Source organism: Felis catus, chromosome F2, assembly GCF_018350175.1.
Source record: "Felis catus isolate Fca126 chromosome F2, F.catus_Fca126_mat1.0, whole genome shotgun sequence".
Taxonomy (NCBI): Eukaryota; Metazoa; Chordata; class Mammalia; order Carnivora; family Felidae; genus Felis; species Felis catus.
The window spans coordinates 43,768,302-43,778,827 of NC_058385.1; the positions used below are offsets into that span (position 1 = coordinate 43,768,302).

The following is a 10,526-nucleotide window of genomic DNA, read 5'->3' on the forward strand; positions in this document are numbered from 1 at the left end:
TCCTAGGATTCTAATCTAAGTGAAGACTACTCTTCTCTGAGTTTTTAGGACCCAAGGATTGGGAGCGATGATTATATTTTGTGCAGTGGTCCTCAAAGTATGCTTTAAGGAACCCTCAAGTTTCAACAAAGTTATCTCAGAAATGGCTAGACAGAGGGGCACAGACCCATCCTCACCCCTACCCTTATTCCTGGGGCTTGCCACACAAGCTAGGGCTAGGATAAGCGAGGCTTTTGGTAACACGACTCAAGGTGGATAAAGAGAGTGAATAGTTTCTTTTGATACAATACACAGAAAATCTGCCAAGAGAGGCTCCATTTAGTAGTCCGGAAGATTCGTGTGCCAAGCATTTGTTTCACCTGACGTTATAAATGGTTCTGTCCCATGCCTGCTCTACCTGGCCCATTCAGAGAGGATGGAACTGAATGACTAGCCATATCAGCAGGAAACTAAGGATAAGAGGGTAATAGAAAGGAGGAGGGGGTGGAGGAAGTTAGACTGGCCCAGGGAAGGAAAAAGGAAGAGAGAGTGCCAATTGAGGGGCTTGTTCTCTACGCCATCGAGAAGGGTAGCCATGTGGCCAAGCCCCATGACTCTCAAGGTGAGGATGCTTGAATGTTGGGAAGGCACACTTCTGACACACACACCCCCCACCCCCGCCTTTGAATTCTGTGGGATCCAGTGTGCACTGGAATGGCTGCCAGCAATGCTGTTTAACAAAACATTGTCATTACCACTTCCTTGCACCATAGTATTAAACTCACATAAAAGACTTCCACTTAAGATTTAGGTTGAATTTTTTTTAAGAAAAAGCTTGAAATCTCACCATTTAACTCAATCTTCTAATTTTTTGGGAAAGGCTATAGAATCCCAGATGAAGAGGCTTTCGTAGGGTCATGAAAAGAAGCAGTAGAGGAGCACCCGGGTGGCTCAGTCGGGGCATCCGGCTTCAGCTCAGGTCATGATCTCGCAATTTGTGAGTTTGAGCCCCACATTGGGCTCGCTGCTGTCAGCCTGTCAGCTCAGAGCCCACTTCAGATCCTCTGTTCCCCTTTATCTGCTCCTCCCCCACTTGTGCTCTCCCATAAATAAATAAATATTTTTTCAAAAAGTGGGGGGGCAGGAGAAAATTTGAACCAGAACCAGGACTCTGGCTCCCAGTCCAGCGTCCCTCCCCAGTGGCCCCCACAATCCCAAGTTCTGGACTGTCTTCCTTGGTGCTCAGAGCCCCATCACTTTGGGATGACAACCCCATTGGGTAACCTTGCTTCCAGGTCAGTTACAGAGGAGAATGAGTTATTTGGGTACTATCCTGCTTTGAAATAAATCAGACCCTCATCTTCCAGTGTTACTAGACTCATCTAAAAGCCACAGCATGGGAGAGTGTGAGCTTCTGGCTTCGCCTGGGTTGCCATCACCCCTCACGCCCCTCACTTTGACCTCACCCATACACCTTTGAAATGCCTCCCTGGTTTGTCAGGGTGGTGCAGCCTGCCAGCTAGCTGCCAGTTGAATTTTTTGCAGGTTTTCCATGTTGCAGTGACAGGGCTGTGTTGAGGCCCAGATGCTTCAGCATAAATAAATAGCACATCTGGGACCTGGAAGGAGTTCAACGGAATGTTATAGAAAAATCTGGGGTGGAAGCAGAGCCAAGCGATACACAGCTGGAAACTGTTGAGTTAGGAGTGAGGTGGAGAAGCAGTTGAAGAAGAGAGAAAAAAAGAAATGGAAAGAGAGAGAGAGTAAAGATTAAACCAGGGATTACTGTTGTACCAGAGGCTCTGAATTATAACTGCTGAGAAACAGAGCCATGGTTTATACAACCATTTAACTAAGAGCCTCCTACAAAAATGATAGTTTATAATAATTGACCTCAAAGCAGAGAGGCTGAGCAGGGCTGGGAAGCTTGACTGCTGGATGTCTGGCTGCCTCGGATGTGTCAGTTTGGTCACCTCCTCGCTGTTTGAGTCATGAATGTCCTCGTGGTGAGCAAGGTGAAGAAGTTCAGCCCTGCACTGGTGAGAACTCCAGGCTCCCTGCCTGGGATCACCCGGCGTTTGGGAAGCTTAGTGAGTTCCCAGGCTCCTGGGACGTCTCAGCTGAACACGCCTGTTGCGAACATGCAGAGTATTAAAGGAGAGGCCGGGGTGGAGGAGGAGGAAGAGGACGTACAATGACATCACTCTTTCCTAGCCCAGAAGCCCAGGCAGATGATTCACCAAGATGAATCAGCAGTGGCTACAGAGAGACCTGCTAACACCCACACCCCCAGGCCAGAGACTAAAAGCTACAATGACATCACTGAGCAGAGAAGAAGTTTAAGTAAAGGGGAAATTAGGACAAAAGGGAGAGGAAAAAACTCTGTCCCTCTGAATGGAAATCAAATGCATGGATTAACTTCTTAATGGATGGCTTGGTTTAATCTCCTGGATTAAAAATACCCCAAATTAAGCCATCATTAAGAGATGCCAGAATGCAGGCTTTCTAAGCAAAGAACAGTATCACAGGGCAAAGCTTTTCTCAATCCTTCTCGCCCCTCCCAGCTGGTCCTTGCCTTGTGGCAGGTGATAGAGGTGAATCCTGCTACCTAGAGAGAATCAAAGCTCCTTTCAACCCACTTGGAACTGAACCTTGATGGCTTTAATATATAGCCTTGTTATTTTTAAAGTAAAGCAGATGACTGAACAAAATGGGCCCCATGGCAACTCTTACACTTGGTTTGGTCGAGATTCCAAGTTTTCCGCATCCAGAGGGATCTGAAAGGATAAATGACTTTCTTTGAGTCTTAGGGAAAAAATTTAATTGGCAGTAATTGCAGTTCATAGAATCCTTTAAAAGATTGAATCATACACAAGGATTAATAATCTTGGATATTAATTCTTAGTTTGTGTGTTCCCAGCATTCCAGTGGAGGTGGGAGCCATTCAACCTTCACAATTTATAGTGATTCTGAAATCTTTAATACATACTTAGGGAATATGGTTAAAAATAGGTATGATTCAGTGTGGATCTATGCGTAATTTTAAAAGCTTTGTCCATTTATTCAAAAAGTATTTATTGAGTACTTTCTAAGAACCATGCATTATGCCAGAAGCTGAAGACCCGTTGTTGAATGAGACAAAACCCCTGCCCTCAGGGAACTTACCGTCTAGCAGCCAGAACTTCTGCAATCCATTGTGACAAGGAAAGCATCACTGTTAATTCCATTTAAAATTAATTTCTTGGAGTACCAATCAGTTCTAGGGTAAGAGGAAAGAAGGGCTGCATTGCACCTAAAACATCCCATGCCTCAAAATAAAAATAGAATTGTATTTAGAAAAATCTTAATTTTCTGGCATTTCAAGAACACAGAAGCTGCGTAAAGGTGAGCCAGAATTCTTTCTGTAGCCTGGTAATTAATTTGCAGCTTAAAATCTCCTATAGGAAGACCCCAAACCAACATGGTATTTGGGAGAAGGTGAATTGGGGAGGTTGAATTCAATGGAAAGCATGTTTCCTCAAACCTTCTCGTAATTCAAAATCGATACAATTCAAGTGCAATCCTGACCATGGATAGATAGCTTGGGGGAAGTCGGGGTGTGAGTGCTGTTTACCAGCTGAAAGGGCATTGCCATGGAACAATAGCATCCCTTACAATTTGCCCTACTGTTAGTTTGAAATTATATGATTCTTGGCTCGGTTTTTGGTTTAGCTTGGGGATCCTCCGGATCCTTCACCCTGCTCGCCATAGGAACTTGATCTATATATGCAACATCAACAAGTCTCCTTGCCCTCTGGCTTCCAGCCAGATTCTGCCAATGCACAGCACCTGCAAGAAATCAGGGAGACGGAGGACAGAGATTAGGGTATCAATTTCTAGGAGTCCTACTCTGCTGGGCCACCACAGACCAGCTGTGTCCCTCTACTAAAGACCCAGGTTCCATCAGGTGGCCCTCCCCATACAGCTGGCCTGCTGAGGGTTCAATAACTGCTCCCTCCCCTGGTCCCTGTGGGTCTGGAGCCAGTGTTTGTACTACTTCTGGCAGTTTCCCTGCACCCTGCCCACACCTTTGTAAACAGTCCTTTCATCCAATTTAAGTGTGCCATCTATTTCCTGCTGGGAACATGACAAATAAGGGGAATTTATATTATCCTAAATGTCATACCTAAAGGGAGGCTTTATTACTATTTTCATATTACACAATTTCAAATTTGCTTGGCTCAAATTTGCATGAAAAAGTAATAAATTTCAAAAGATCCACAGGCCCATCTGCATCAGTAACAGGGTTGAAAATCAAGGTTTACAGCAACCTGCCTTAGATTTCCCTCTCTAGCTTAAACTATTATCCTTTATGACTTTGGGGACCTTCCTGTTCTGCTTTACTTTTAGCTTAAATAGTAGATTTAAGTTGGGTTGTTTAATAACAATTCCTTCTGCCTCAGCTTCATTAACTCTTTGGCAAAAGGATGAACAGGATTAACGGGCAATGCATTAAGGCAATCATCCCTCTGCCTTTCCAGTCATTGGAATTCCATTCCCAGGCAACAAAAATCTCTGAAATACTCAGAAACGGGCATGTGACATCTCTTCTTCTTCCACTGCAGCAATGCACAGGGTTTGATTTTTATTTGGCTTGATTTAATAATTTCAGCCCCTCTTGTTGGGTCACTGATTCAGTAGTAGACAGTTTGGCTCCCACTACAGCTCAGCAAAGCCAAAGCAGACAGTTTGGCTGTAGGGCAAATGGGTGTCTGTCACCAAGAGCCATGCACATCCACTGATTTATGTACACAACCTATCATTTCAGCATGCCCCACCTGCATCTGGAGCTTCCTCTTCATCCTTTCATTCTTACCCATCTCCACTTCATCATCTGCAAGGAAACGCATTCTGGAAGCATAACGAGAGAGGGAAGCCAACAATTTCCCGAGATTCACGTCCAAGGAATATGGATTTAAATGAAAGGGCAGGGATGGACAGTGACCCACCTTTTAACAGGCAAATGATACAGTACCCAGGCTGAGAGTGCTGCCTTTAGAATCAGATCTGGATTTTAATCCTAGTTCTATCTCCTATTACTTGTGATAACATGGATTAGTTGCTTAATCTTTCCAATTTTTACTTTGCTTCTCTGTAAATTGAATGTTATGAATACACACCTCAATGGCTATTGTGGAAATTGAATGAACTAATGGAAGTAAAACTCTCAGCCTCAAATTTGCCCTTAGTTTGTTAATTGCATAAATTCTGGCCCTCGCTTTACATTTCAGGGTTGCTAACATTGGAGACACTCCCAAAAGGTGGTAGATTTCACTAATGGATGTATTGAAAGGAATAGAAGCCATTGTTTTATAAGAATAATCCATCCTCCTGAGTTTAGATAAAGAAAACAAATAAAACATCCCCCCTCAAAAAAATGCTCAGTGAAATTATTATCGCCCGAAAAGTTAAGAAGGCAAGTTAGGAGGCCTAAACTTGAAACAGTATATCTAAAAGCAGGTTTGCTCAGAAATTCGAGGAGGAAATGGGTTGGTTGTCAAAATATGCTTCTGTCCTACTATCTAAATAGGAGCAGAGAGAGAATGAAAGACAAATGAAAGCAGATGGGCCGCTTAAGTAGGAGGAAAAGAAAGCTTTCCTTAGGAAAACATTTGGGGTTTTAGAGACAAGGTAGATGGATATAAAGGGAATGAAAAGACACACCCAGATCTAGCTGATCCCAAAGAAAAGATTAGGAGGAAGATCCAGCTATAATGACCCCTCCTCTCCCCACACTGGTTAAGGAATGTCAAGTTTGAAAGCATTGAAAGCCATCCTCTTACAGCTCTAGGAAGAGTCCCTGATAAGAGTAACTGAAGAAACCACAAGCAGGAGACTGGCCAATCTGCCAGGTAGTTACAGAAATTTTGGACAGATTTGAGAGGGAAGACCCATCCAAAATACTCAATTACTAGGTAAGTTTCTGGGTGGAACCATTATTGTAAGCAAAGATACAGATAATACCTGTGATTGGAAAAGAACATGCCCAAGAAATCCATGGAAAGGTACAATCAAGAGAAGGCCTTTTAAAAATAAGGAAAGCAGGGGGTGCCTGGGTGGCTCAGTCGGTTAAGCATCGACTTTGGATTGGGTCATGATCTCACAGTTCATGAGTTTGAGCCCCACATAGGGCTCTGTGCTGACAGCTCAGAGCCTGGAACCTGCTTGCGATTCTGTGTCTCCCTCTCTCTCTGTCCCTCCCCTACTTGTGTTGTCTCTCTCTCTCTCTCTCTCTCTCTCTCTCAAAATAATAATAATAATAATAATAATAATAAATTTTTAAAAAAATTTAAAAAAATAAGGAAAGCAGGACAAAAAAAATAGATCAGGTGCAGGCCTTGGGTTATTGGTCTTAATGGAACTACACCTCCTAGGTTGGATTATTCCACTCATGGGAGTGAAGATGGAAATTTTCTTTCTGAATAGTGTGTGCTGGAAAGATCCTGAAATCTTTTATTTCTCAGCTCTCAGCATGTGGAATTTCTGAGACAAAATCTAATGGGGTATAATAGAAAAAGAATCCTAAAAATTTTAAGTTTTAATTTGTTTCCTAGGAGAGAAATACACCTTGAATTAAGTGGGGTGACTGGGGCTGCCACTGTTGTAAATTTCTAAATTTAACAAGAAAGAACATTTCAACATCCAGTCTCTAATGAAGCAAATGGCATTTAGGTGTGGGTTTCCCTCCCACCCACCCATCCCAATTATGGTAAAGTAGTGCCATACATCCATAATGTCTTCATGGAAGATGCCTCCAAACTGAGTTTAAGTTCATGGGTTGTAGATCATGGAAAAGTGCCCTGGATAGACTGGATGGCATGCTGGTAAAAGTGACTGAAAGTTTCTCTGTCTACCCTGTTTCTCACAGTCTCTACTACAATCTCTGTGACATTAAATATAGAGTCATGGAGATATCATCTGGCCAGGGATACCTGTGCTTCAAGATGGTAATTTGAATATGTTCTTCTAGAAGATGGTCATTTTCTCCAGAAGAAATTAAGTGATAATTTTGGTGTTCTAATAATTCCTTGAATTGATTAAATTCAGAGACTTTGAGTTGGATGAGTTAACCAAGGACACCAAAGGAACAGCACTTGAAGGAACCCCAACTATAGCAGCCCTGAAAAATCCTTCCAACCCAGCCTGAGCAAATGTACCTGAGCAGTGCAGCTCCAGCCATTGTACTAAAAGGCCCCATCAGACTTACAAAGCATATTCTGTCTCAATGCCTTCCTGCTTTCCAACTCCCCTCCCTGTTCCCAGCCACTTTCTTCTGGCACCTGGCTCCCTAAGCCTCCTCCCTAAGACTCCCTAAGGCTCCCCCCTTGCTCTTTCCCTCTCCCTTTCCCTCCCTGTGTGCCAACTGGCCTTCCAGTTCTGGGCTGTCCAACATGGTAGCCACATGTGGCTCTTGGACACTTGAAATGCGGCTCCTCTGAATTGAGATTTGCTGTAAGATTAAAATACGCACTGGATTTTTGAAGACTTAGTATGAAACTAAAATGTAAAGTACCTCACTAATAATTTTTATTTTGGTTACATGTTTAAATGATAATTTTTAATATATTGGGTTAAATATAATATATTAATTTTACCTGTTTCTTTTACCTTTTTCAATGCAGCTACTAGAAATTTCTTAATTACATATGTGGTCACATTATGTTTCTAATACAGGTCTAGTGCCCTGGGTCCCAAGCATCTCACTGCACCTTCTCCTGCTCCTGGTCTGCTAAAACACCCAAATCAACCTGAGTTTCCTTCTTCTGAATAAGTATAAATTTCAGTGTTCTTAGCTGGACAATTATTTTATAAGTGAACCATTCTAGTATGGTGCTAATGGTTGACAATGCTCAGTTTTGGCTCTCCACATACACTTACTAAACACCTACCATGGATATAGACATATTTAGGCCAAGTGGACATACTTGGAATCAGAAGATAGGTCTGCCACCCAGCAGTGGACAATCTAGCTGGGTATCACCATCTGATCAGAATAATCTGAATTGTTGCCATATCTTTCCCTAAAGGAATGAATCAAATAGGAATTCTAGGTACAATGGCAGAATAATGGAAACTGTTTGTATTATGGTCATAGAGGAAGTTTCATGGAGCCTTTCAATTCATACCACATATGTCCATGTACTTCTGGCCCGTCACATTATCAAGCATTTGAAGAATTGTTTTCTCTTTCCCAACAAGAAATACAGGATATACGTTTCTCTGGTATAGATAGCATTGTGAAGAAACTTAAATGACTTGAGCCAAGTTAGAAAATTTAAAACAAAATGTCAAAATACCTTCTACTTTTTTTCTTTGGTTTAAAGAGAGGAGTCTGGGGTCTCTGCCTTGACTGGTCCATCCTTCAACCTCTTCTCTATTTCTGCCCACAGGGGAAAAAAAAAAAAAACCAGAGCAAAACCAATTAAACAGGAGCCCCATTCAGAGAGGAAATAACATCCTAAGATAAAGGTCCTTCCTTCTATTTCCTCCTTTCATTGATGAAGCCAATCATGACAGTTCAAGAAGCCAAGGATAATTTCATTTATAAATTGTACACTTTGGCCACGTGGTTTTTAGCACAAATTAGGGATGGGGTTTAGTTTCAATTCTCTTTGTTTTGAATTTGATTATTTTAAAAGAAGAATGTTTTCCTTGAAGCATTTCCTATTTGCAGCCTGAACATTTTCTGTTCACTGCTGTGTACAGGGTTGCCTTTTGGATATAAATGTCCATAATAGATCACAGTTTGGGGCTTAAAATGTCCATGTTTATCCAAAAATGTTTATTTCCTTTATCCTTCTACAAACACTATAGTCAATTTCTTTTCCTACCCTTTTTATCTCAAAGAAAACAAGTTTTATCATTTGAAAGTATCTCGTGCCATAAAACCAGATCAATATGAAAAGAAGGGTGTAATCACATAGATCAGTCTCAGACAAGAGATGCAGGATTTGGAGTGGAGAAAAATGAGATCTTCACAACCACAGTAATCAATTGCAAACAAAGAAAGCAAAGCCCAGGCTTCAGCAGAGATCTTACTCATTGGGATCTGGGCACTGGGACTGGGCTCCCTCCATCCACAAACAGAAAAGACTACTTTGTCTGCCTTCAGCCGTTCTAGCTAAGTCTGAGACCCAGGTTCTGATTATAATAAATCGTTGATTTATTTTCCATGTCATGATAGACAACCCTAGCCCTGAGCCACACCCCTCTCGACTTTCTCATGTCTCCTTATTTTCTTTTTCTTGTAAATGTTTATTTATTTATTGAGAGAGGGAGAGGAACAAGCAGGGGAGAGGCAGAGAGAAAGGGAGAGAGAGAATCCCAAGCAGGCTCCAAGCCGTTAACACGGAGCCCAACGTGGGGCTCGGTCTCACAAACCATGAGATCATGATCTGAGCTGAAATCAAGAGTCGTACGTTTAACCAACCAAGCCACCCTGGTGCCCCTCGTCTCCTTGTTTTCATGGTCACACTCTTCTCTCAGCCTAACACACTTCTCCCATGACCACCACCTTCCCTCTTTCACTCTATATCCATGCCTACCAACCTACATACCCTCCCATGTCCCTACTCAGCCAGAAGCCACTCTGAGGAGCCTTCCCTGACCAACCTTGCAACCACCCCTACCCTAGCCCCAGGAAGATGGAAGTTCTCCATTGTGTGCCCTCCTATTGCTCTTTGTACAGACCCCACTGTAGCACTGCTCACTGGTTTATTTGCCTGTAGGTTTTCCTCCTCCCAGAATGGTAAACCCTTGAGGTGAGAAACTGGATCTTGTTTAACATGGTATCAATGGGGCCTACCTCAGCACCTGGAATTAGCAAGACAAGTAGCCAATATTTTTTGAATGAACGAATTCTCTTACGGGCTCAGGACAGTGATAGGTACCAAGGGTGATTAAACAAAATCCCTTCCTTACAGAGTCATAGTTAGTTTCATGATGGAGTGGGTGATGGTTAAGTTCTAGACTGGGAGGTGGCGCACTGCAGGATTTCAAAGCAGCGAACCCGCAGGCCTAAAATAAAAGCCAGGGCACAATGTGAATGTCCATTCATTCATTCAGTAAATAGTTACTGTGGGCTGATGCTGATTTAAGGGCTGTGGATACATCAGAGAATAAGCCAGACAAAATTATTTGCCTTCATGAAACTTATTGGTAAGAGACAGATCAGCAACTTCAAACAACCCACTAGAAGGCACATACTAGCCCCATAAAGGGAACAGAGACATTGAATTTTGTTAATTCACTTCTTTCTGCTTCTTGTAGGATAGTATGAGCCAGCCGGTCAGTTCAGCAAATGAAAAGAAAAACATGGAAGACCTGTTTGCAAATGCCTCTGTGAGGCATACATTTGAAATTCTCCTTGCCTCATTCACATTCCCAAACAACTCCTTCCCACTCCACCTCTCCTTTGCTTCTCCAGTAAGGTTGCCTAGGTGACCATCCTGCCCAAGGTCAGTCCACAGGCAGTAATGGGGTTTGGGCCGCACATTGGTCACTGGTCT

At 42.6% G+C, this 10,526-nt stretch overlaps 1 long non-coding RNA gene across 1 annotated transcript; it reads right to left on the reverse strand.

Annotated features, from left to right (window-relative positions):
* Positions 1-1,060: 1,060 nt before the first annotated feature.
* LOC123383195 lies at positions 1,061-4,798 on the reverse strand. Its single transcript, XR_006592677.1, has 3 exons — positions 3,145-4,798; positions 2,713-2,756; positions 1,061-2,109 (listed from the first exon to the last, which is right to left on the reverse strand). It is a non-coding gene; the product is annotated as an uncharacterized LOC123383195 (long non-coding RNA).
* Between the last annotated feature and the right edge of the window lie 5,728 nt (positions 4,799-10,526).